The sequence below is a fragment of the Tursiops truncatus genome, chromosome 15 (assembly GCF_011762595.2).
Source record: "Tursiops truncatus isolate mTurTru1 chromosome 15, mTurTru1.mat.Y, whole genome shotgun sequence".
Classification (NCBI taxonomy): domain Eukaryota; kingdom Metazoa; phylum Chordata; class Mammalia; order Artiodactyla; family Delphinidae; genus Tursiops; species Tursiops truncatus.
In genome coordinates this window covers 48642529-48669423 of record NC_047048.1, presented here as the reverse complement: position 1 = coordinate 48669423, position 26895 = coordinate 48642529, and the positions used below count along the sequence as shown (strand labels likewise).

The window sequence follows — 26895 nt, the reverse complement described above, 5'->3', positions numbered from 1 at the left end:
GGGAAAGGGAAGAGGGGAGACATAAATGAGGAGTATGGGATTAACAGATACAAACTACTATACATAAAATAGGTAAGCAACAAAGATTTACTGTATAGCACAGGAAACTATATCCTATAATGGAAAAAATAACTGAAAAAATAATATATATATGTATGTATATATACATACATACATATATATAACTGAATCACTTTGTGGTACACCTTAAACTAACACAATATTGTAAATCAACTATACTTGAATACAAAGAAAATAAAATAAAATGAAAATTAATAATGGTTGCTGTTATTTTTTGAAGCAAACTTATTTTATAAAGGGTTAATTAGGCTTAAGGGAGCTAATATGTAAGAGGCTTTGCACAGAGTAGGAACTCTGAAAACTTCTAATTTCTACTTTCTCTTCTTTGCCCTCTGTGCTCAGTCAAAAGAGCTACTTAAATGATGGGAACACTCGTGGATAATACACACGATTTGCTGAAGCAGAGCAGAGCAGGTTATTTCTTTTCACCAGTGCTAGTAATGATATCTACCAGACAAAGTCTCACTCAGAAATGGACCTGACTCACTGAGGGGACCATGAAATCCCCTTGACCTCAACCCAGCCAAGACCCCTCCCACCGCTGGTGGATGCCAGAACTCCACTGTTTCTCCCTTACTCTTCACTTTGATGCCTGTTAAACCATTAATACTCTTACAGGAAATACTTCTGAACAAGTATTTCTATCTTCTCTAGAGTATGAGAGTGGAAGAGATTTATAAGCAGATTTTCAGGATTTATGTTTAGGGATTTGCGTGAGGAAAGGAGGAGAGGTGGAGAGGAATGCCGAATTCCAGAGGGAAATGGGAGGAGGAGCCACACATCTGAAAGGGGACCATGTTGAAGACAAAGAAAATGTTGCCTATTTTGGAAATCTGCCCAGACTTTTTTAAAAAATTTAATTAATTTATTTATTTTTGGCTGAGTTGGGTCTTCATTGCTGTGCGTGGGCTTTCTCTAGTTGCAGCGAGTGGGGGCTACTCACTGTGGTGGCTTCTCTTGCTGTGGAGCACGGACTCTAGGTGCGCAGGCTTCAGTAGTTGTGGCATGCAGGCTCAGTAGTTGTGGCTCATGGGCTCTAGAGCACAGGCTCAGTAGTCGTAGCGTACGGGCTTAGTTGCTCCGCAGCATGTGGGATCTTCCTGGACCAGGGCTCAAATCCGTGTTCCTTGCACTGGCAGGAAGATTCTTAACCACTGCGCCACCAGGAAAGCCCCTGCCCAGATTTAATTCTTAGTTCCAATAAATAAGAAGTCTCCACTGTGCATTGGTACCTAAGTGGGTCTCATCCTAAAGAGGGAAGTACACACTTTCTCACCTTTCTCCTTGCTGTTAACGTCAACCTTAGAGACAGGTGACCCCCAATGCACTGTCCTAGTTCTTCAACTCTTTTCTCATCAAGTTAAAGCCTTTGGGGTATATCCTCATGAAATTTACTCAGGGAAGATGGGACCAAAATAATGTTTGGTTTAGAAGTTCTAAAAAGTGAAATTACTCACCATTTAAACTAGTGCTTAGATGGAATAGCTCCCCAAGAACTGACAAGGAAAAGCGGAAAAAGAAAAGAGAAATATGTTTCATTTAAAAAAACTCTTCCATTTGAACAATTATCCCAAAAGACAACAAAACAAGGTAATTTGAGTGAGTTTGTTTTGTTTTAGGACATGACCACACTTTCTACCATGATATATGGATTACTCTGGGAGTCGGGAGGGCAGGATTGTTGAAAGTCCAGGAAAAGAAGTCATAATTTGAAGTAAGCAACAATAAGAATAAAACACTTTTCTTATGGTTTCACATGTATACATAGCTGCTCTATTCTTTTTTAAAGTTTAAATGTAAAATATTTAATTCCATATTTACTCACGATGTGCAGCATAGAAGCACAGATATTTCTCCAGGCACAGCCAGATGTGACAATGCCTTCAAGACCCAGCAGTCAATTCCTCTTACACCAGGTCTGAGGAAAGTTGATTGAGGGAGGTTTCACAATCCGTGGATTTCAGCCATCTCTCCAGCTTCTCCATGTCATTGAAATCTCACTGTTACACTCAGAATTTGTCTTCTCCTTGAGATCACTTTCAAAGCATTTCACTGCCTGTGACAAGACAGAGTAAGGAAAATGCTGATAAGTTTGGGTTTCTTTCCCCAGTCTCTCAGCTTTTCTATCTTATAGTTTGGCATCTCATTCCTCTGTTACATCAGATCCCATATTAGAAATCTCTGCTCAATCTTGACATATATCAAAGGTGCTGACTGGCAAGGCACTAGGCACAGCTTAAATTCAGTCCTTGATCATGACCACTTTTCAAACATTTAAGAGTGTAATTAGAAAAAAAATTCAGAAAGCACTTGAAAACTTCACATAATGGCCAATCCACATTTAGTGACCCTGTCAGATGTTTTTAACCCATTCCTGATATCAGGACCAAAAGGATGAGTCAATTTATCAGTATTTTCAGAAATAATATTTCAGACTAAAGTATGAGCTGGATGTTCTATTTTGGTCTGTTCTTCCTCATTTTTACATATTTCTTTTTTTTTTGAAAGATGCTATTGAGTAAAAAAAAATGGTGATAATCTTTAAAGCTCTGACTTAAAAGTAATGATATAAAATTTCTTAAACTGAGATAAAGTCTTAAAAAAGAGGAATCACTTTCTGGGTCAAAAGATTAAAATGATTTATTTTTAAACCCATTAAATCTGGACTAACTAATATTCCATTTGACTTACTATACTGAAACAAAACCATCACTAAGGCACCCCAAAATTTTGCATTAATAAATTTAATTTGAGTCCCAGATGAGAGAGCTATGAAGAGGAGATAGCACTAGGCTGTCTATATACATGTATAAAAATATATTTATTTTTCAATTAGTAGGTTCCCTAATAAATCATTCTGTATATTGTGAATTTTACTTCAGTAGGAAAGCTGCCACAATTATTTGTTTTCATTTCATGACAAAATCGGAGCATGTTCAATAAAACAAGTAGATTGCATATTAAATACAAACGTACCGATAATATTCACTAGATAACTATGATGTTTCTCCTGGAGGGCGAGAGACTCAGAGTGCCTACTTTCCAAGGAAATTATGTGTTTGCTGTGATATGTTTCTTATGCCTTCTGCAAATCTTTAATTTTACTTTAAAATAGATGTTGGATTTCATGCTCCTGCAAGAGGAAAACCTGAACTCACAAACAGAGGCACATGACATGAGATACATTAAAAACATTTTGCAAATAGAATATGCCAGAGTTAGCAGAAAAGTATGCTTTGGGGGAAACTTCTATTATGAATAAAATTGTTGTTTGTCACTTTTATTTTGCTGGGAGGCAAATTACTCACTGCATAGCCTGTTCCATTTTTTTCTTGAAATCAGGTCACTTAATCCCTTCTGGGATGTATTCAGAATGAGAGCCTGTATTTTCCTCTCAGATTAATCTGGAGAGAATTTCAAGTTGCAGGTCTTCATATAATAAGGCACATGGAAATGGAGTCTAAAATGTCTGACACTTTAATGAGATAACTTCATCCACAATGGCATTACTTGTGAATATGATTTAAATGAAAATGGAGGCGAACCAAATCCCCACATGACCTCAGCAACTCTAAAATTATATTCCTGTAATGTGCTTTATACCTCCTATACCCCAAATACAGCTGGTAACCTCTAAATGCCAGCATTTGTGGATGGAAACGTATTTCTGAGCACAATATGTCATCTGTTCCTAGGATATAACCGTTATTATTCATTCTTCTGGGACAGGAATCCATGTTTAATAATATTTATGATTTAAAGCTAGAGCTAGCCAAATGCAGGAAATTCAAAAGTTCAGTTGGACAATTTGTTTTCTATTCACCACCTATTCAGTTTTCTTCGTTTTTCTAAATATAACAACACACCCTGAGGAGGGAGGGTGAGCTGATTTCAGGTCTCAAACTTAAAAGCTGAACAACCACTGCGTAACTGATATTATCTCTAAGAGAACTGTAAGATATAACATTTTTCCTGTTACCATAAAATAATCAAAATAGGCATTTTAATGCTAGCTGAAGTCCCTTCTCACATAGGAAAATGATCTAGAGAAAATCAGAACAGATAGAGATAGATAGATAGATAGGGTAATAATTCTGAAATGATCTGTAGGGAAGGGCTAGTTTATTTTGTTTTTAATTTCCAATCTGTCAAAGGTATATGCATCTGTAAAATTTTAAAAATGATTAATAGAAAATGAAATAAAAAGTAAGCAAAGGCATACAAACTATAAGCCCAGAATTCCATTATGAGATTCAACAGTCAAGGAAATTACATTGCAATGAATATTACCAGAAAAAAAGAATAACAGGAAAATTGGTTAGAATCTTCTAAATGCTTACTCTCAACTTTGGCACTTCTTTCATCACAGACTGGCACCAGTCCACGGGCCATATTTTGAGAAACACTGAGACAGAACAAATGTTCTTGCCGTGCCTTCCTTCCTGTTTATTTCATACTTGGTACGTATCTCAATATCTTTAAACAGTGTGTTAGCAGCAGCATTTTAGGGAAACATAATTTTTTCTTCTATGTCTGCTTATCCTTATATGGTAGCTGGGGATGATGCTGGGAGCCTGGGAAAGGTGCCATGCTATGGACAAATGTTAGATATGATTCCTCCCCTAAAAAAATATAACCAAGAGAGGAGAGCATCATGAACTCCTTAATGAAGTGTTTCCCACTGTGGTCATGGACTAGTGGAGTGTCATAGACTTCTTTCAAGGTGTAATTCCTATGTGCACCAAATAACGTCAGCAGCCTGAATAAATGCTTCCTGGATGTGAATTCTGCCATATTTCCAACCAATGGATGCAGCTGTGATTAATAAAATATTCGTTCATTTTTAAATGCTACCAAAATTGATAGTAACTATGTGCCAATATGTATATACCCTGCCGGTAAATTCCAGAGATATAATTAGAGTCATGGGGGTGGGGTGACACTCAGAAAGTGGGAAACACCAGTAAACATTTTTAGAAGAGAAACATTTTTTTAGAGGAGAGCCTATGCGGTTGGAGAAGGCAGTGGGTGTAATAGAAGTTTGAGTTTTTGCTGGAGGAATGGGTGTGACTTTTTTTCATAGAAGTCATTCTAGATGGAGGAAGTAACACAAGTGAGGATATAAAGCCATAACAAACTCTCCTATGAAAAGTGAAATAGATGGTGGGCGGTGAGTTGGTTGAGAAGATCATGGAGGACTTGGAGCACTGCTAAAGGTGGACTTTTACGCATTACACAGTAAAAACATTTCAACAAAAGTCTAAATCTCTGATTAACGAATAGTAACTTCCTAAAGGTTGATGTTGACAGTGACTTTGAAGTTGTACCCACACTCAAGAAGGGGAAGTACTGTATTTGATTACAGATGTCAGCCACAGACATGTGCTAGGGAAGCAATGGCAGACATTTATTATTTCTGCCCCTGAGCTGTGGTTTCCAAACCTGTCTGAAAGTTGAAAAAGCTTATGGGTTTTAAAACACTCAGCTCTACAGGGCACAGCATCTAGCAACTGGTCTATACGGTAGAAAGGAATTAAAGATGTTTGAGTACTTAAAGGTGAGATATAAGAAACCCACGTGCTGGATGCAGAATGGGCAAGAGCCCAGAACATGAGCTGATAGAAGGTTGTGACAAAATAAGTGCACAACAGAACAAAACAAAAATCTTATTTGAGAAATATCTTAAAATGTCATAAAATATTGGAGCTGAAGATTAATCTTAAAATATTGTAGCCCAACTTTCATTTTAAAAATACAGAAACAGAGACACATAGATATTAAGTCTCTTGCTCCAAAACATTTGTTAGCAACTTAAAGAACAGGAATTAGAACCATAGCCTCTACCAATCTCCATTTATGACATCAATAACACTTAGCAAATCATTAAATGTGAATATCATAATTGAAGAATCACAGATAATTCCAAGATTTCGAGACTTAATTACTGGAAGAATAATAGATTCACTGTCAATGGAGGGCTTTTCATTTTAATTTTGATAACAAAATATTTGTTGATGAAATGGGCCATTAAAATATATCTTTATTAGTCGAGGCATTTCTCCCTTAAGTACACTATTTGATACATTACATTAGTCAGGGCAGGCTAAATTAGGCTGCAGCAACAAAATCTGCAGCAACTTAGCACAACAAAAGCTCATCTCTTGCTTTCCAAAAGTGCATTCATTGGGCACAGGCGACTCTCAAGTGCAGTGATTCCTAAACCTACAGGTGTTAACTCGGCATTTCAGGCTCGTTATCCTAACCATTAAATGCCACTATCCAGAAATTATGACTTCACTCCCATTTCTTTGGCTAAAGCAAGCCACGTGGCTATGCCAACTTCTAAGGAGAGGGTAGTGTAACTGTCCTGTGCACCTGGAAGAGGAGGTGCTGGTGAACAGTCATGATGCTACCAACAATAACAGGTATGATAAGATTTAAAAGAAGGTAGAGATGAATGTGTCCCAAATGAGGAATATCTCACATATAAGTGAGCATGTTCTGCTGACTTTTGGGGCCAAAAGTCTTGTGTGGTTTTTATGCTATCGCCAAAGGGATTCTAATCCAAAAGAATGTAAATAATCAGGAAAGTTGTGTTTTTCTATTTCTCCATATGGTACGTAGCTCAAAGGGAAACACTGTAAAGGAAAAATGAGTTCCAGATCAAGAGTAGGATACGTTTTATGACGATGTTATGCCAAGTAAACGAACATAAATTTAAAAGACATCCACTTTAACAAAATAAAATTCTAATTTACCTATGAAATGGAGGCATAAAAATTTATTGATTTTTCTAATTCTGATATCTAGGTAAATATGTGTGTCTGTAGATGTCTTTGTTAGGACGTTGGTGCTTGCAAGTTATCTTCCTGAAGAATTTTTAAAGGGACCCTAAGAACAGTCAGGAGTATTATGCCTACGCCAGCTCCATTATGCTAAGCAATAGCCTCGCAGGACAATTTTGGAAAAAAAAAGAAATTAGAATTTTTTTAAAAAGATGCGAAGCTTAAATTCTCAAACCCCAAATACTGGTTGAGTAGCCACAACAGCAGAGTAAACGATGGACAATTGAAAATTCATGTTGATCATCAAGTCATTCGTTGCTATGGTGTCAAAAGGCTACACTTTCTATATATTCTAGAAAGTTAAAGGACTGCAGTGGTACATTCTTAATTTTTTATTTCCATTTCTCAGAAATGTTGGAAACCATAATGTCAAAGTGGAAAATGTTGCCTGGTTATTTACACAGATGATATAAGAAGTTGACATTTTGTGAATTCCATGCCCTAAAGTTGGTTCTCTGGGAGACAATGTGAGGAGCAATAGAAGGGCCCGTCCCAGATTCTCATTTGTCTCTAAGGGTTGCTCTTCTCCAAGCAGAGAATGGTATCTTTTTACATGGTGCCACCTCACTGGCTTAGAAAATGGCAGAGCAAGGACCATTCCAGTGTACCTGTGTGCAAGTTTCTTTGGAGTGGAGTTTCCTGGGCACTGGTGTTGTGCATGTACAACTGGATTACAAATGCCAGCTTATTTTCCAAAGAGGCTTTGCCAATTTCCACTCCCTCCATTGATGTCTGACAGTCTCTTTGTTCCATGAAGTACAAACAAGGGCAACTGAACTAGCATTGCATACATCAAACCTGCTGAAGGAGTTTCTACTGGGGAAAACTCACAGAGATGGCATGAGTATAAGTGAGTGGGTCTCCTCTTGTCCCGATCACTCTCTGAGGCAGCACACAACAAACTGACGTGGCCAGAAGTCAGACTCTGGGATAGGAAATCCCACATCTTGGTCTGAAGGTTTTCAAGAATCACTATTGAGGAAGCATGAGTATCTCTTTTTATATGATCAGAGGCTCCAACACAGTAAAAAATAAGATGTGGCAGAGTCATGGCCCAGCTCTCTCCTGTCAGCTCTGTGTTGATAGCTAAGTGTATGGCAGCTGCCGTTTTCCTGTCAGGATCCATCCAAGGGCTGTGGTCCAAGCCTTCAGTTGACATCTTAAGTGCTGAACTATAGCCAGTTCCCATGGAGCTTTGAAGGATGCAGTTCTTCTTCTGGAAGGCCAGTCTTCAGGGGGGCCCATATTGGACAAATTAACCCCTACCTATCATTCCACATCCTTTTCTTTCTGGTATCACTTTGTTATTAATTTTTAAGTTAATTATGTTGCAGTTAGAGTATGTGGTACTACGATTATAAATCTCTGAAAGTTAAGACTTTCTCTCTGGCCTAGCCTAAGACTTTCTTTCTGGCCTATGTCAATCCTATGCATTGACAGGAACAGTATTTTAAATGTATCTATTATGTCAAACTTGTTAATTATATTGTTGAGAACTTCTATAGCCTTATTTTTGTTTGACTAACTTATCAATCACTTAGAGAGGTATGTTGAAATCTTCTGATATGCTGGTGGATTTTTTAGCTTCCTCTATGTAGTTTTACACATTTTTGGTTTATTTATTTGAGGCCTATTTTGCAAGATTCATACAAGTTTATAAAATATTTTTCTGATGAATAAACACTTTTGTTGCTATGTAAATGATCCTCTTTCCCTCCTATAATTCTCTTTGCTATAACTTGATTTTGTTTTGTATTATTATACCCCTAAAACTTTCTTTTAATTAGTATATGACAGGCATTTGTTCTATGTTTCTAATTTTCAACTTTTCTGTGCCCTCTGTCTTTTAAAAAGCATTCACTTATTTGTTTTTATCCAGACAGAAAAAAAAAATCATTGAATTTTAGTGGGGAGTTTAGTTCTTTACTTTATGGATTATGAGTGTGGATATATTTATTTTTATTTTTCTCAGCTTATTTTCTACCCACTTGTTCTATATTTTGTTTATGTGTTGGTTTACCCTTTCTCTATGCCACTTCAACTGGGGTTTAATTTCCCCACTTTATTTTTTTTAACATCTACTTGAAAGTTCTACATTCAATTGTTATTTTTTAAGAGATTCCTATGGAAATTTTAACATGCATTATTAGCTTAAGACGTTTAAAGTTAATAAACATCTTAACTCTTCTCCTAAAAAATAGATGAACTTTAAAAGAATCAGCCCCAGTCACTCCTGTCAAATAACATTTGGTTGTTGTCCAGAATTCAGGTCTATCTTGATTTTTTAACCTCCCAAATTAGATATTACTATTGTTACATTTAATCAATATTTGTTTAGATTTAACAACATATTCATTATTTTAGTTTCGATTTGTTTCATTTCATTCATACATACCTTCTAGAATCATTTTCTTTCTAACTGAATAAATTCCTGATGTTCTCCCTTTGTAGGGTCTACTGCTTGTAAAAGCTCTCAGTTTTTGTCTGGAAATGTTTTATTTCCCCCTTGCTCTTTCTCAAGGTATGCATTTACAGATTGACAGGTATTTTCTCTCAGCACTTTACAGATCTTACTCCCTGACTCCTGCCTTCCATTGTTGCTGCTAGAAGTCAGCTGTTACTCTAATAGTTATTCCTTTGTATGTGCTATTTTTCTGCTTTTTAAAATAACTGATTGTGAGAGCCTCTGTCTTTGGTGCACCTTGAGTTCACTATCATGTATCGCGATGAGTTCCTTTTATTTTTCTTGGGATTCATTGGGACCTTTTAATCTGAGGACTGCTATCTTTGATATATTCTGGAGACATCTTAGGCATCATCTCTAAGAACACTCCTACACCCCTTCTTTATTTTGTCTCTGTTTAGACATATATGCATCTTAAGTGCTTTATCATATTTTCATTCTCTTGTCTCTCTCTACTGCATTCTGGGTAATTTCTTCAGATCTCTTTTCCACATCACTAAGTAGCTCTTCAGTTGTGTCTAATCTGCTGTTAAAATCATCCATTGCACAGCAAATCCATATCTGAAACTCAGTGCCTTGGAAATACACAAGTCCACATAGTTTTTGTATAAAGGATGCTCCTTGCAGCTTTATTTGAAACAGGAAAAAGAAAACTAAATATCTCTCAGTAGGGAAATGGTTCAATAAATTACACACATCTGTTGAATTAAATTAACACTAAAAGCTTTTGCACAGCAAAGGAAACCATCAACAAAACAAAAAGACAACCTACTGAATGGGAGAAAATATTTGCAAATGATACCAAATAACTCCATTTTAAAACGGGTAGAAGAACTGAATAGACAGTTTTCCAAAGAGGAAATGCAGATGGCCAACAAACACATGAAAAGATGCTCAATATCACTAACTGTTACCAAAATGCAAATCAAAACCACAATGAGATACCACCTCATACCTGTCAGAATGGCCATCATCAAAAAGAGGACAAGTAACAAGTGTTGGTGGGGATGAGGAGAAAAGGGAGCCCTCCTGCACTGTTGGTGGGAATGTAAATTGGTGCAGCCACTATGGAGAACAGTATGGAGGTTTCTCACAAAACTAAAAATAGATCTACTAGTAAAAAAAATAAATAAAAATAAAAATAAAAATAGATCTACTAGTAGTGGAGAGCAATTCCACTCCTGGGTATTTATCTGAAAAAAACCCAAAAGCACTAATTTGAACTGAGACATGCACCCTAATGTTCATAGCAGCATTATTTACAATTGCTAAGATATGGAAGCAACTTAAGTGTCTATCAACAGATGAACGGATAAAGAAGATGTGGTGTATGTATGTGTGTGTGTGTGTGTGTGTGTGTATATATATATATATATATATATATATATACACACACCAATATTCCAATATATATGGAATTCATATTCCATATATATACCAATGGAATACTCCTCAGCCATAAAAAAGAATGAAATTTTGCCATTTGCAGCAGCATGGATGGACTTGGAAGGCATCATGCTAAGTGAAATAAGTCATACAGAGAAAGACAAATACTGTATGATATCACTTATATGTGGAATCTAAAAAATACAACAAACTAGTGAATATACCAAAAAAGAAGTAGAACCACAGATATATAGAACAAACTAGTGGTTACCAGTGGGGAGGGGGGAGGGGGGCAATATAAGGGTGGGGGAGTGGGAGATAAAAACTACTGGATATAAGATAGGCTCAAGGACGTATTGTATAGCATGGGGAATAGAGCCAATATTTTGCAATAACTGTGAATGGAAAGTAAACTTTAAAAATATATTTTAAAACTTTAATTAAAAAAACATTAGTATCTATCTAAATCAAGGGTTTTGTTTCATATATTCCATCTTGGACCAATGCCCATCTACATATAGTAGAAAAACATAAGTTCCAGTGAGTATGTGTGTGTGTGTGTGTGTGTGTGTGTGTGTGTGTGTGTGTATAGAGAATGTATAAAAGTAGCTACTCCAAATTGATATGTACTTTTAGTGTAAAATACACTCTGGATTTCAAAGACTTGTATGAAAAAATGTAAATTATCTCATTAATAATCTTATACTGATTGTGTGTTGAAATGATATTACTTTGAATTTACTGGGTTAAATAAAATGTTATTAAAATTAATTTCATGTTTCTTTCTACTTTTTCTTGCCTAGTACACATTTTTAAATTGCATATTATTATTATTATTTTTTTTAAGCAGAGGTCTTCTTAGAAGCCCATACGATTTATATTTATTTATTTATGGCTGTGTTGGGTCTTCGTTTCTGTGCAAGGGCTTTCTCTAGTTGTGGCAAGCGGGGGCCACTCTTCATCGTGATGCGCGGGCCTCTCACTATCGCGGTCTCTCTTGTTGTGGAGCACAGGTTCCAGACGCGCAGGCTCAGCGGCCATGGCTCACGGGCCCAGCCGCTCTGCGGCATGTGGGATCTTCCCAGACCAGGGCTCGAACCCATGTCCCCTGTATTGGCAGGCAGATTCTCAACCACTGTGCCACCAGGGAAGTCCCATATTATTTTTTAAAGCTGTTGATTTTCTAATTTAAAATTCATTTTACAACTCTAGAATTATTATTCAGTTCTTTTGCTGGTAAGTACAATATTGATATTTCCTATTTCTTAGTCACATTTTCAATACTCCTTTATTTTCTTGACTATGTGCATCATAATTATTTCATATTCACTGTCTTGTAATTCCAATAATGACTGTCACTATAGGTGTGAATCCATGTGCTGTTTCTGCTGACTCTCTCCCATGGTGGCTCACTTCCTCTTATACTTATTAATCCTTGGAACTTTATCTGTGAACATTCTGAGTTTAATTTACTTTTCTCCAAAGCAAATTTGCATTTTATTCTGCCAGGGATAGGGAACCCTACCACTCCAGCACAAATTAAAACACATGCTCACCTTATGAGTCTGGGGGAAAGTCATAGAGGCATTATGATCTTTTTTTCACTTTTTGTTAAAGTATAATATATATACACAGAAATGTGCACATATCTAAGTGAAGGACTCAATAAACTTTCACAAACTAAGCATATCTGTACAGTGAGCACCCAAATCAAGAAATAGGATATTACAGGTACCTAGAAGGAGACGCCCTCCACAAGCTTGGCACTATCATTATTGTTTTGTTTTCATCCTTTGATACTCAGAGCAAAGGCTGAACTCAGCAGATACCCTCAAGTTCTCCTATATGGGTGTACCCCACCTTTCCTAGGGTTTAGCTCTGTTTCTTACTTGTTGGGGTCCCAGGCTTTGTCTCCTGTCCCCCTGTGTGTGGCCAATTTAAACTCAGGCTCCAGGCAATTAGGGATGTGCAAATATCCCCAGGACAGACATTGTTTCTAGTACTTTAATATTCTCCAGATTTGAGCTTTTCTTTTGCTTCTGACCTTACTTCTTATTCTCCCAGAAGCTCAGAAATGTATGAGAGAGAGATGTAGACAGAGAGATAGAGAGAGAGAAATGTTGAGTTTAACATCTGAACCAGCAACAGGGAGTAAGTTCGATAAATTATCATAAATGATAAAGATGAAAATGCTACAGCATTAAAAATCTTGTTTAAATGCCCATGATGGGGCTTCCCTGGTGGCGCAGTGGTTGACAGTCTGCAAGCCGATACAGGAGACATGGGTTCGTGTCCTGGTCTGGGAAGATCCCACATGCTGCGGAGCGGCTGGGCCCGTGAGCCATGGCTGCTGAGCCTGCGCGTCCGGAGTCTGTGCTCCGCAACGGGAGAGGCCACAACAGTGAGAGGCCCGCGTACCGAAAAAAAAAAAAAAAATGCCCACGATATTATTAAAGAAAAACTGATTCAAACCTGTATATGCAGGTTTGTAAAAACATTCATGTGTTTGTACAGACCTAAAAATATAGGAAGGAAATGAATTAAAATATTAACAGGGATCTTCTTTGGGAAATAGACCCACAAATTCTTTTATTCTTATGCTTTTCTGTATTTTATGCAAGGCACTCATTCTATAAAATGAACAAAAATTAGGAAGAATTAAGAAGAAATAGCAGAAGCCAGAAACACTTTTCCTACCTACCTTCACTCCTTGTCACACACTCAGACTATGTCAGTGACATGAGAGAAGCTGGAAAAAACCTGAATAGCTCCAATAATGCTCAACAGGCAAAACCTGCAGCAAAGTGGGCACAACCCTGCTCTGTCTTCTACATGTGCTGATGACCATCAAATGGAAAATGCAACCTCACTGAGGAGGAAGCTTTGACTCTTCCCACCCATGGGTTTTCTTTTATGTCTCAGCTTTAAACTGCCTTCCTTCAAGAAGCCACTGCAGGTAAGGGATAGAACAAAACTCTTCACATGCTCTCATTTAAGACTCACAATTTTTTGGTTCCTTGGCTTGATGGACCTTGTGAAATACTGGAAGGCATGAGACTCACAAAAGGAAGGAAAAGCAGTAGTAGCTTTTTACAAATTTCAATGATTGCTAATAGGTTATTAGGAAGAAATAAGCCTTTTTTCCAACTTAGTATGTTGATCTGCTCTCATGCTTTTTGGGCAGTAATTAGAAAGCAGGACCAGTATTGAAGACCACTTGTAGGGCAAGGTTTAAAAAAAGATAGAAATAATTTGCCTAAGAGAATGTTTTTATATTTCTCTCTTTGGAGTTGTGAATAGGGCTACCTCAGTCTCTGAGGTCTTGCCACTCAAAAGTATGGTACCTGGACCAGTAGCATCAGCAGCACATGGGAGCCTGCTGGGGATGCAGGTTCTTGGACCCTACCCCAGACCTACGGCATCAGAATCTCCAGGGATCTATGGTTAACAACCTCCCTAATAATTCCTATATACACTAACATTTCAAAACCACTTGAGGACATCCAAAAATAATATCAAGAAATCACAGTTCAAATTGAAAAGAAAAGGAGGCAATTGTATTCCTCTAAATATCTGAATTCCTCTCTCATCTGAGAGAAAAAACTTACTATAAACCTTCACCCTAGTGGCCACGATAAAGTGTGGGAACTCTACACATATCGATAAACAGATGTCAGGGCTGCATTTAAGTGGCCTGGTCCATACCTGCTTCCCTTTCACAGTCAAGCCCCAGGAATGGACTTTTTGTTCAATTTCTCCTTTCACATCTTCTTTGAAGAAATGCAACTTTGAACTAACAGTGTCGCTGCTGGGAACTGTTTTGTGCCGGCCATAAACTGTGTCTTCCTCTGTGTGACTCTCCGGTGAGCCAGTGTAAAAATAGGGACAAAACCAACAAAAAATTGCAAGGAAACAGGAAATGCTCTAAAACACAGGAGTTTGCCAGCTTAATTTAGTTCTTCTTTTCTTATGCATTGCCATGCTATATGATTTTCTACCTTTTTTTTAGAATAATGGTTAACTGAACATACAAAAAAAATTTTTTGACAACAAGCATATGACAAAGTATGAAAAATAAGTGAAAAATCTAAACTATGCCTTTGGAATCTTCTTTTTTAGTATTATTCACTACTAAGGACCAAGACTTTTATAGACTCAACTTTTGAAAAATGTTGATTAATTATTTACTATGTGTTAGGAACTTTTCAGGGTCATAATTTCCTCCCATCAAAATTTATCCATCCTATTTCCTGTTCTCTCTGAGTGCTGCATTATGATAATATAACATGTTGAACTACAATAGTGGTGTGTATGAATGACGGCATTCTAAATATTTTTCTCCCTTGCTCCTGTATCAGTTATCTAATAATGCTTGTAACAAAAAAATCACAAAACCTCAGTGTCGTAATATGGTAGCATTTATTGCTCATCTATCAGGGGTCAGCAGAGAATCTGCTGTGGGCTCCATGTCTTCTGGCTGGGCTCGCTCACTGGGCTGTGCACCCGCTGGCTCTCCGTTGGTCTAGACCAGACTCAGTGGGGCTGACTGGGCAGTTGGAGTCTGCTCCGTGTGTCCTTCATGTTCCAGCAGGCCACCTCGGGCGTGTCCTCATGAAGATGACAGAGTCACAAGGAAGAGCAAGGCCTCTTGAGTTGTAGACTTGGAGCCATTGCAGTCGCACTTCTGCTTCATTCTACTGGCTAAAGCCAGGCACATGGCCAAGTCCAGAGACAGAGGCAGAGGATGCTTCAAAGTTAAATGGCAAAGGGGATGCAGGCAGAGTGAAGAATCAGGGTTGTGTCTGCAATCAATCTACCACAACTCCTCATTCAGTCCATCAACAGGATCTGTTGATCCCTCCTTGGAAATACTTTTCACACCGGTACAATTTTCCCTACCGTAACACTACCACCACTTCAGGCCACCATGACCTCTTGCTTACAGCCTCCTAACTGTTCCATCCACATCTTTCTCGTCCATTGTTCCTTAGGCCATTCTCAACACAGCAGTTGGAATAATCTTTCTAATAAGAAAATCTTTTCTAGCCACTCATTTGCTTAAGTCCACTCAATGGTTTCCTGCTGTTCTCAGCATAAAGGCAGAAATCCCGAATATGTCATGTAAGGCCCTGTCTCACATGAATGTGGAAGCTGACTCTCTTCAATCTTACTTAGCTTCCCTGTACACTCTGGGCTCCAGCCACACTGACCTTCCATTGCTTTCTCCAATGCTGCACTTCTCTACACCATAAGGATCCCTCTACCTCAACTAGTCTTTGCCTAGTTCAAGTCTATGCATCCATCAGATTGCCATTCAAACATCACTTCCTCAACCCTGTCACCCCCCTAACCCTATAACAAAGTGTCCTAATTTTACATTCTCAAAGCTACTTACAATTTTCCATCACTGTCCTTTCCACTTTTTGTAACTAACAATGATCTGTATCATTAATTGATTAATGTCCACCCCTCACTAAACCATAAAACTCCATGATGTCAGAGGTCATGTCTGTAAATTCGATGTGGCTTCCTAAAACATTTGCTAAACTGTAAAAGAAAAGTAAATTATGTTTTACTTAATTTTGAGTATACAATTTATTATATCTTGAAATTAAGTAAAGACTGTGTGTGATGGTATTGTGTATTTAGATTCTTTGAAAAATGCATTACTGGTAAATATAGCAAAACATCAATCATTTGTCTGCCTTCCAAATTTATCAGGCAAATCCTCTCTTTAATTTGAGCACATATGCCTTACCCCTGGGAATAGAACCATGAAACAGATTAACCAGAATGCTGGTAAAATTATTCTTGAAGGTTTCTATTTATTTTTTGGTCATTTAAAAATGATTCTCTACATCCTCTGTAGGGAGAAAGAATAAATTCAAGTCTGTGCCGAAAAGGTGTAAAGCAAGTGTTACATTTGTATTATGCCAACTGAGGGGCACTACCTACACATTCAAGGTAAATAGTATTTCCCTCTTTGACAAAAACCTGAATTATAATGAAAACTGCAAAAATATATGCATACGGGCTTCCCTGGTGGCGCAGTGGTTGAGAGTCCACCTGCCGATGCAGGGGACACGGGTTCATGTCCCGGTCCAGGAAGATCCCACATGCCACGGAGCGGCTAGGCTCGTGAGCCATGGCCGCTGAACTTGAGTGTCCGGAGCCTGTGCTCCGCAACGGGAGAGGCCACAACAGTGAGAGGCCCGCATATCGAAAAAAAAAAAAAAAAAAAAAAAAAAAAAAAAAATATATATATATATATATATATATATATGCATACGATAGTAAGTAATAGTGATTTGGTATAAACAAATTTTAAGTATTTCAGAAATTTGGTCAATGCATTTTTAAAAAAATTTTATTGGAGTGTAGTTGCTTTACAACGTTGTGTTAGTTTCTACTGTACAGTAAAATGAACCAGTTATACATATATATATATACCCCTCTTTTTTGGATTTCCTTCCCATTTAGGTCACCACAGAGCATTGAGCAGAGTTCCCTGTGCTATACAGTAGGTTCTCATTAGTTATCTATTTTATATATAGTATCAATAGTGTATATATGTCAATCCCAATCTCCCAATTCATCCTACCCCTTCTTTCCCCGTTGGTATCCATACATTTGTTCTCTACATCTGTGGCTCTATTTCTGCTTTGTAAATAAAATTGTTTATACCAATTTTTTCAGATTCCACATATATGCATTAATATATGATATTTATTTTTCTCTTTTGACTTAACTTCACTCTGTATGACAGACTATAGGTCCATCCACGTCTCTACAAATGACTCAATTTTGTTCCTTTTTATGTCTGAGTAATATTCCATCATATATATGTACCACAAATTTATCCATTTGTCTGTTGATGGACATTTAGGTTGTTTCCATGTCCTGGCTATTGTAAATAGTGCTGAAGTGAACAATGGGGTCCATGTGTCTTTTTGAATTATGGTTTTCTATAGGTATATGCTCAGTAGTGGGATTGCTGGGTCACATGGTAGTTCTATTTTTAGTTTTTTAAGGAACCTCCATGCTGTTCTCCATAGTGGCTGTATCAATTTACATTCCCATCAACAGTGCAAGAGGGCTCCCTTTTCTCCACACCCTCATTTTTATATGTTTTGACCTGATGAACCAATGTAAATATAATAAATTATCCTATAAAAGTAACTTATTACATTGAGGAATATTTCCCTCCCAATTCCACACTTTATTTTTTGTGAACCTATTCTCAGACCCAAAAAGGGAAGCCCTTTAGAACTCTCCCTTTCATGGGGGTTTGACCAGGTTTGGACCTTGGATTCGAACTGGACCATAGTCCTCCTCCTGGCAGTTTGTAATTAGGACACAATGACATTAAGTTGTCTGCAACCAGAAGGTCAGGTAAATTCCAAGACTGAATCTCCTCTCTTTAGGGAGAGTATGTAGGCTACTGAGCAATTAGAGAAAGGCAGTCTGTGAGAAGGAGGGAAGGAGAATGAAAGACGTACACAGGGGGATCAGGGAGCTCTTGTGGGGAGACAGAAAAGGTAAAAGAGAAAGTGTGTAAGAGCAAACAAGACATCATTGGCTCCTGATGCTCTCATTTCCAAGTCCAAGCCTGGAAAAGCTTGGCTGTATTTTCTGTCATATATTCTGAGAGAATTCCTTAAACCATGTAAGAAATTCCATGACTTATTCAGTGAGTTTCTGTTTCCTGCAAGAAAATAATGTCTGGTCAAGACAGAGAAGAGAAGAGGCTGGTAAACATGTTCAAGGTCCAGGGGTTACTGTCTTCTCAGAGTTTCACTATAGAGTCTGGGCCCTTTCATTCTTGGGATGGCCTCATGGGATTCTGACTTTATCTGGGCATTTGCTTCTTATGGTGAATTACAACCCTAAAATGGGGCCTGCTATGGGAGAATCATACACTTTTAGTGCCAGAGAAAGAAACCTTCCAAGACTTCTTTCGTTCTAGCTGTGCTTCAGAGCCACTTGTGAAGTTTACAGGAGCGTGGAATTTGGGGCCCAGCCAGCCTGCTTCAGTGGATCCAGAGTCACTAGACTGACATCTACAGGTGATTATTGTATTTATGTATTATTGTACTATTATTATTGTATTATTATTATTAATATTGTATTATATTTTTATTACTGTATTGTATTATTGTAAAAATCAGCCCACCAATCCTTTCTTCAAAGATAAAATCATTGAGGCCATTATCAAATAACTATTGCTGTGTAACAAACAACCCCTAACTCCATGACTTAGAATAATAAGAATGACTGCTTATGAGTCTATGGGCCAACTGGGCGGCGTTTCTGGTCTTGGCCGGATCCACACATTCATACCGGGTCAAGGAGGTACTCTGCTCTCATAGCTAGGCCCTCTCACATGTTTAGGGGAGACAGGCTGGATGCTCCAGAAGGGCTGGAGCTGGGACAACTGGACTTTCTGCCCTGTGGTTTCTTGCTCCAGCAGGCAGCTTGGAGTTCTAAGACAGGAGAGCAGAAGAGTGTAAGGCCTCCTGAGAGACAGTTCAGAACTGACACAACGTCACATCCTCTGGATTCTATTGGTCACAGCAGGTCACACGGCTCATCTAGATTCAAGGGGTGGGGAAATTGACTCCATTTCTGCATGGGAGGAGCTACCTAGTCTTGCAGGTGATGCGGCTCCAGGGAGGGGTGAATCATTTCAGCAAGTTTTTGCAGTCAATCTACCCGAGGCCCATAAAGGGTTAAGTAAAGACCAGTGCAGCAAAGAAACAGATTCCCTGATATTTAAGTGTTTTCCTACCACCCAAGCTTACGATACCCTTCTCACAGGTTATAAATACAGGTTCTCTCTTCCAGCTTCCCTTGGACAAATGCCTGAGAATACTAATGTCAGAGGCTGGCTTTTGTTCCCTTTTTTGCTCAAGACTCCGTGTCAACTCCCAACAGCCAGCACTGCCTGAAGAGAGTCAGTACCTGCAAGATGGTTTAGAAGGACTCAGAACACAAAGCCAAGAATGCTTCTCCAAATCAGCCCAAGTGACCTAGTCACATCCATTAGGATGAATGCATCGCGGGATAGTGAAAATCATGAAGATTTCATTCTGCTTTCAAATGGAATTCTCAGGAGTCATTACCTTATCTACTAAGCAGCCAAATAAGCTCATTTCCGCAGAGGCAGAACTGGATGCAAATCAAGTGAAAGCTAGATGTAGAAACTGGAGGAAAACAGCAAAAACAAGTGAGAAGAGAGCGGTAAGATCAAACGGAATAAATAGCCATTTACATGACAGCTTTGCTCTCGCAAACAGTGTGGAAAGAGGAAAGGGGCCATTGTTGGCATTCCAGGTCTTCTGACATCAATGTTCCTATAGCACCTGCTACTTCCTGCATCCCAAATCCCACATCACAGAAATGCAATGACACCTTAGGTAGAACCAGCAAATATTAGGACCTGCTTCTCTTAAACCAGCGATCGTCAACTTTGATGGCCCCAGTGAGATCCTCTGGTGAGTTTGGAAATACTGATGTTTGGCCACAGCCTCAGTAAGCCAAATTTGATCAGTCCAGAGTGTGACTTGGGCATCAGGACATTTTAATTTTAACCGGGAGTCTTTCTACTCCACCATCTTGGCAGCCCCTCTCCACCTTTCTATACTTAATCTCATTCTCAGGGAAGTACTAACAATCTTCACTGCATAGGCCTGTGAGTCTCAATTTTGTCTCTTAACTCCCCATTGAGTTTTAATTATATGCCTGATGTGAGGACTTAAGGAGATCCCTGCGTAACTCTTAATTCATGAGAACAATATATTGTTTTAGGCATCTGTTGTATAGCCCCTCCAGGGCTACTGATGCCCCCAACTTGTTTAGAATCGCCCACAGACCACCCCTGAGCAGCCCGCCACAGGCTGGATAAATGAATCACTCAGGACTCAGAGCCTGGAATCCAGACCTGAATTCTCATTCAACCCATGCCCTGTAAGTGGCCCTGGAGAAGTGATTGAAGTCTCGAAAGTCTCAATTTCCTCAGTTGTAAAATGAGAGCAAGATGAATTTCCCACCTCAGAGTTGTTGTGAGGCTTAAATGAGGTAGTTTAAGTAAAGCAATAAGCACAATGCCTGATGCACAGTAAATGGTCAATATACGTTAATAAGTAATTGACAATTTATTATTAATTCTATTAATAATAGACTAACAACAACAACAATAATAATACCTGATCTTCATATCCTGTCCTGAGGGCATTTTCTTTGACCAGGGTATAGGAAAAAAAATGTAAATTCTGAAAGTTAGCAGAAGCGAGAGTCAAGGTGGAAAGAAGAGGCAGTTCCCCTTGTCTGCTAAAGTCTCCTACTTTAGCCACACATTACCATGGCCATCTCTGGACCCTGTCATTTCCTTGACACTACCAGTAACTTTGCCCCCTCCAAATCTCAAGTTCAAGTATCCCAGTCTCTCACCACTCCCCCCATCTTTCTAGCTCACACCTTCTAGTAGCCTGACTCCCTCTGTAATGTGACTTCTGACTCATTGACTCAGCCACCTTGTCACTGTCCATTTCCTCCTTTATAGCTTCGCTTTCCTCCTCCTTTGGATTAGATTCAATTCATCATTATGATGACACCCTCATATTATCATATGCAGGATCATACTCTCATGAATTAATCAGAATTCTGCTGAAATAATGCTACAAATGATCCAAAATCTCTATGGCTGATAAAAAGAGGGAGGTATTTCTGAATTGTGCATCTGCAGGGCATCTGGGGCAGCTCTGTATGAAGCTGCAAGCTTGCTTCAGATCTAGTCCGCATGACCTCATTCTGGGACATGCAGTTGCCTGGAGCAGGTATTCCTCATGGTGATGGCAAGAACTGAACAGAACCAGCCAAATCATACAAGCATGTTTCAAGTCACTGCTTATATGAGAACTGCTTGTACTCTATTGGCCAAAGCAAGTTACATGGCTGGGCCCATGTAACAATGGTTAATGGCAGGCACTGCAAGTCACATGGCAAGGGGTATAGATGTATAATCCTATTTACTGGAGGGGTATAGATGTATAATCCTATTTACTGGAGGAAGTGAAAACTGGAACAATAATTCAACCCACATCATCTCAACTCCATCATCTCTCTATTGAAATCACCAAACAAAACTCCAACTCCTCTTTAAATTCATGGAACCCACTCTCAAATAGTTGTACATGGCTGAAGAAAAATTCCACACCCTGATGAATAATTTCACCTTATATTCATGACCACTGACCTCAAGTGCTACCTAAGCAATTCCCAGAAATTCTACAATTCCCTGGTCAATTTGCTCTATTATTTTTTTTGAGATAACTATCTTACATCTCAGTTCTCCCATCCCCAGCACCTAGACCCAACCTTCCTATTTCACTGAGAAAATAAAAATAATCAAAGAGAACTCCCATCTTCTCTAACATCCAATTTACCAACCTTTCTGCTCAGATCCTGTGTGCTCTGCCTCCCCTACTGGAAGATGTTTCCTTCTCTGTGCTCCACATGGATGCTGAACTGAATCACCACTTGCCCACGCAAGGATTTAGTTCTTCCAAGTAACTATCTCTTTCCTGCATCATCAATCTTCTCCCTTTCTATTAAATCATTCTTAGCAGCATACAAACATTCTGTAACATGCTACGTCATCTCTCAATATCAATGACATCTTCTTTAACTCCATATCTCTCTTCAACTATACTACCATTTCTCTTTGCCATTTTACAGTAAATCACCTCAGAAGGTGACCTATCCTTCTTATCTCTATTTCCTCTCTCTTGTTCAGACACTGATCTCTGCCAATTCACTAGATAAGCCTTGTCAACATCACCCATGACTTGCAGGTTGCCAAATACAATGGTCAATTCTCATTCCTAAACTCGCTGGATCCATGAGCAGTACTTGCATCACCCCATGAATCAGTGCTCTGTAAATCATTTTCTTCACATGGTTTCTGGGATATTGCAATTGCCTGGTTTTCCTCCTACTTTGTTATTTCCATGATGTCTACTCCTCCCCTTCATGTTGAAGCATCTGAGGGCTCAGTCTAAGGACATCTTTTTTTCTAACTATAGTTATTCCTTAAATTATGCCATCTAAGCATATGGCTTTAAGTATCATTTATGTTTGAATATTTCAATTTTATTTTTCAAGTTCCACTTCTACCCTAAACTGCAGGCACATACAAGTATCTCTCAACACTGCCATCTTCACTGGAATGCCTCAAATTTACCATAACCTTAAATATGTTCAAAATCTGTTCCTCCCTCCATTCTCCTCATCTCTACTATCACCCAGTTTCTCAGTCCAGAACCCCTACTCATCTTGAATCCTCTCTTTCTCTTGTGCCCCTTGACTGATCCATCTGCAAGTCTTTTTTTTTTTTTTTTTAACCTGCAAGTCTTGATGGCTCCAGCTCCATGTCTTCTCTCTCATGCCAATGTCATACTACGCACACTACCATCATCTCTCTCCTGTGCAAAAACAGCAGCCTCCTCCCTTGACTCCCCATTTCCACTTTTGCTTTGCTATAGTCTGATCTCCATAGTCAGAGTAGTCTTCTTAAAATACAAATACAATCATATCACTTTCCAAGCCAAAAGACCCCAACAGCCCTGTTCCAGTTGCTACTGCTACATAACAAATTATCCCCAAACCTAGTGGCTTAAAGCAACCATTTTAGTATGCTCAAATTTTCTGTGCATCAGAAATTCAGACAGGACACAGAGGGGGTAGACTGTCTGTTTCATAATGTCTTAAACTGGAAAAACTCAAAGGCTGGGGTGATTCAATGTCTGGTGGCTGGAATTATCAGAAGACTCATTCACTCACTTGAATGTATGGCATCAAGACTAGGATTGCTGACCAAGGCAATTGCTCATGCTCACTCCATGTAGCTTGGCTTCCTTGGTACAGTGGCCTCAGGGATGCTTGCACAAGCACTCCCACAGCAAGGCAGAGTGGGTATGGCCTTTTATTACTCAGCCATAGAAATCATACTGTGTCACTTCCTCCATACTCTATTCATTGAAGTAGTCAAAGCCAGTCCAGAATCAAGGGATGGGAAATTTGACTCCACCTCTTGATGGGGACATGATAAGTTCACATTCTGGAAGAGCACATGAGTTAGGTGATATGTTTGCTGCCAACTTTGGAAAATACAACCTGCCATCAGCTTCCCATCACACTTGGAATAAAATACACACTCCTAAAGGGGTCAATCCAAAAAAAGGATATAATTTTGTAAATATAATATTTATGTACCCAACATAGGAGCACCTAAATATACAAAGCAAATATTAACAGGCCTAAAGGGAGAAATAGACAGCAATACAATAATAGTTGGGGACTTCAATTTCCTACTTTCATCAATGGATAGATCATCCAGACAGAAAATCAATGAAGAGTCATTAGACTTAAACTTCATGTTAGACCAGATGGACTTAACAGACATTTACAGAATGGTCCATCCAAAAACAACAGAATACACATTCTTCTCAAGCTCACATAGAATATTCTCAAGGATAGATCGTATGTTGGGTCACAAAACAAGTCTCAACAAATTTAAGAAGACAGAAATATTATCAAGCACCTTTTATGACCACAATAATATGAAGCTAGGAATCAATTATAAGAATAAAACTGGAAAATTCACAAACAGGTGGAGATTAAGCAACATATTGCTGAACAACCAATGGAATAAATCAAAAGAGAAATAAAAATATCTAGAGAGAAATAAAAATGGAAATATAATATAGCAAACTTATGGGATGCAGCAAAAGCTGTTCCAAGAGGGAAGTTCAGAGCAATAAATGCCTACATTAAGAAACAAGAAAGATCTCAAATAACCTAATGCCTAAATCTTGTTTTGGAATAACATTATCCAATAAAAGGATTCAGGGGTCCTAGAAGTGGCTGATTCTACAACTAAGAAAGGAAATATACAAGATGAGCCTAGACATCTTGTAGTGACAGAAGATAAAGTGCTCAAAACAACAACAAACCTCACAATGATTGGAGTATGTCAAACTAGAAGTGTTCTCAATGGTCAAACCTGCAATAATTTGATCAAAACAAAATAAAATAGTGTTGGATTATAACCCAAAGTATAAATAAATATCCATGAGTCCTTATGAACATAATTTTTTTAAAGGAATAACTTTACCATGAAAAACACTGCTTCAGCCAATTGACCAAGGTCAACATCAACAGTGATAAACCTTGTTGATAGTATGCACCCTTGATGTGATGATCTTTACCTACAATCTTTCTTCCCAAAACCCAAAACTCCAGCCTCATTATCATAAGATTATTAGACAAATCCCAATAGAAGGGCATCTTACAACATAGGTGACCAATACTCCTCAAACTGCCAAGGTCATCAAAAACAAGGAAATTTTGAGAAACTGTCATAGTCAAGAGAAGCCTGAAGAGATATGGCAACCAAACGTAATGTGGTATCCTGAATGGGATCCTGGAACAACAACAAAAAAGCATTAGGCCAAAACCAAGGAAATCTGAATGAAGTATAGACTTTAGTTACTAATTATACTTTAATATTGGTTCAAGTGTTAGCAAGGATGTAGAGAAATTGTAAACTTCATGAATTGCTGGAAGGAATGTAAAAATGGTCCAGCCACTTTGAAAAGCAATTTTGACAATTCTGTAAAAATTGAAACAGAGTTGCCATGTGACCCAACAATTCCATTCCTAGGTGTATACTCAAGAGAATTGAAAACATATATTCATGCAAGAACTTGTATAAAATGTTCATGGCAGCATTATTCATAATTGCCAAAAAATGGACACAATCCAAATGTCCATCAACAAATGAATGGATGCATGAAATGTGGTGTATCCTCATGATGGAATATTACTTAGCCATTAAAAATAATGAAGTGCGAATACTTGCTACAACATGGATGAACCTTGAACACAATGGTCTACAAGAAAGGAGCCAGATTCAAAATGTCACCTATTGTGTGATTCCATTTATACGAAGTATCCAGAATAGGCAAATCCATAAAGAAAGGAAGTAGATTCTTTCTTGCTTTAAAAAGAAAACCTAAAAAGTAGGTTGCCAGTGTCTGGGAGGAAGCGGGAATAGGAGGGGGATGATAGCTGAAGTATACTGAGTTTCTTTTTGTGGTGATGAAAATGTTCTGGAGTTAGGCAGTGGTGATGGTTATACAACCATGTGAGTATACTGAAAACTGCTGAACCGTATACTTTAAATGGGGTAGTTTTGTGGTATTTAAATTGTATTTCAATTAAAAAAATATCTGGAGTGTATTTTACACTTACAGCACATCTCAATTCAGTGTTCAATATCTACATGTAGCCGTCAAATGCTGTATTAGATAGTGCAAATGTAGACCTTTGTTATTCTGATCAGAGTGTTTTGAGGACCAGTAGCATCAGCATCACCTGAGAGCCAGTTAAAATGTGGAATCTCAGATAAACTAGTGGTTACCAGAGGGGAGAGGGGTGAGGGGACGGGCAAGTAGGTAAAGAGGTCTGAGTGGTACAAAGTACTAGGTATAAAATAAATAAGTTACAAGGATGTAATGTACAGCACAGGGAATATACCCAATATTTTATAATAACTGTGTATGGAGTATAGTCTATAAAAATATCAAATTACTGTGTTGTACACCTGAAACTAATATAATATTGTAACTCCACTATTCTTCAATTTAAAAAAAAGAAAAATATGCAGTAAACTTGGTTTATATATAAATTGTAAATTTATCCAACTAATTTGTTGAAATAATTCCAATGAATTGGAACTTCTAGGACTAAAGATATCCAAAATTTATAGCTTGAGTACAAACTAGATTTTCCCCTACTATATAGATGGGACCTCATTAATCTTGCTCCCCCATGTTTATGTGGGTCTGTTCCTAAAACTGTACAAGTGTTAGATTTTTAATCTTTGGTAATATATTACAAAGAAATTGCTTTTCTTCTGTTATTGTTCAGCTCAGTCATCTTCATATATCCTTAATCCTTACCAGTCACTTGTGTTATTTCATTTTCTTCTTTTTTTTTGTCAGTTCCCTTGGTATATCAATGTCTGTTACTGGTTTCTAAGAAATCATTTATGACTAA

General features: G+C 38.1%; 1 long non-coding RNA gene across 1 annotated transcript in view; it reads right to left on the bottom strand.

The window, feature by feature from the left end:
* Positions 1-633: 633 nt before the first annotated feature.
* LOC141276517 (uncharacterized) overlaps positions 634-26895 on the bottom strand; it is a 136251-nt gene continuing 109989 nt past the window's right edge. The window contains exon 4 of the long non-coding RNA XR_012326212.1: positions 634-2137. This is a non-coding gene — a long non-coding RNA (uncharacterized lncRNA). The remainder of the gene's footprint in view (positions 2138-26895) is intronic.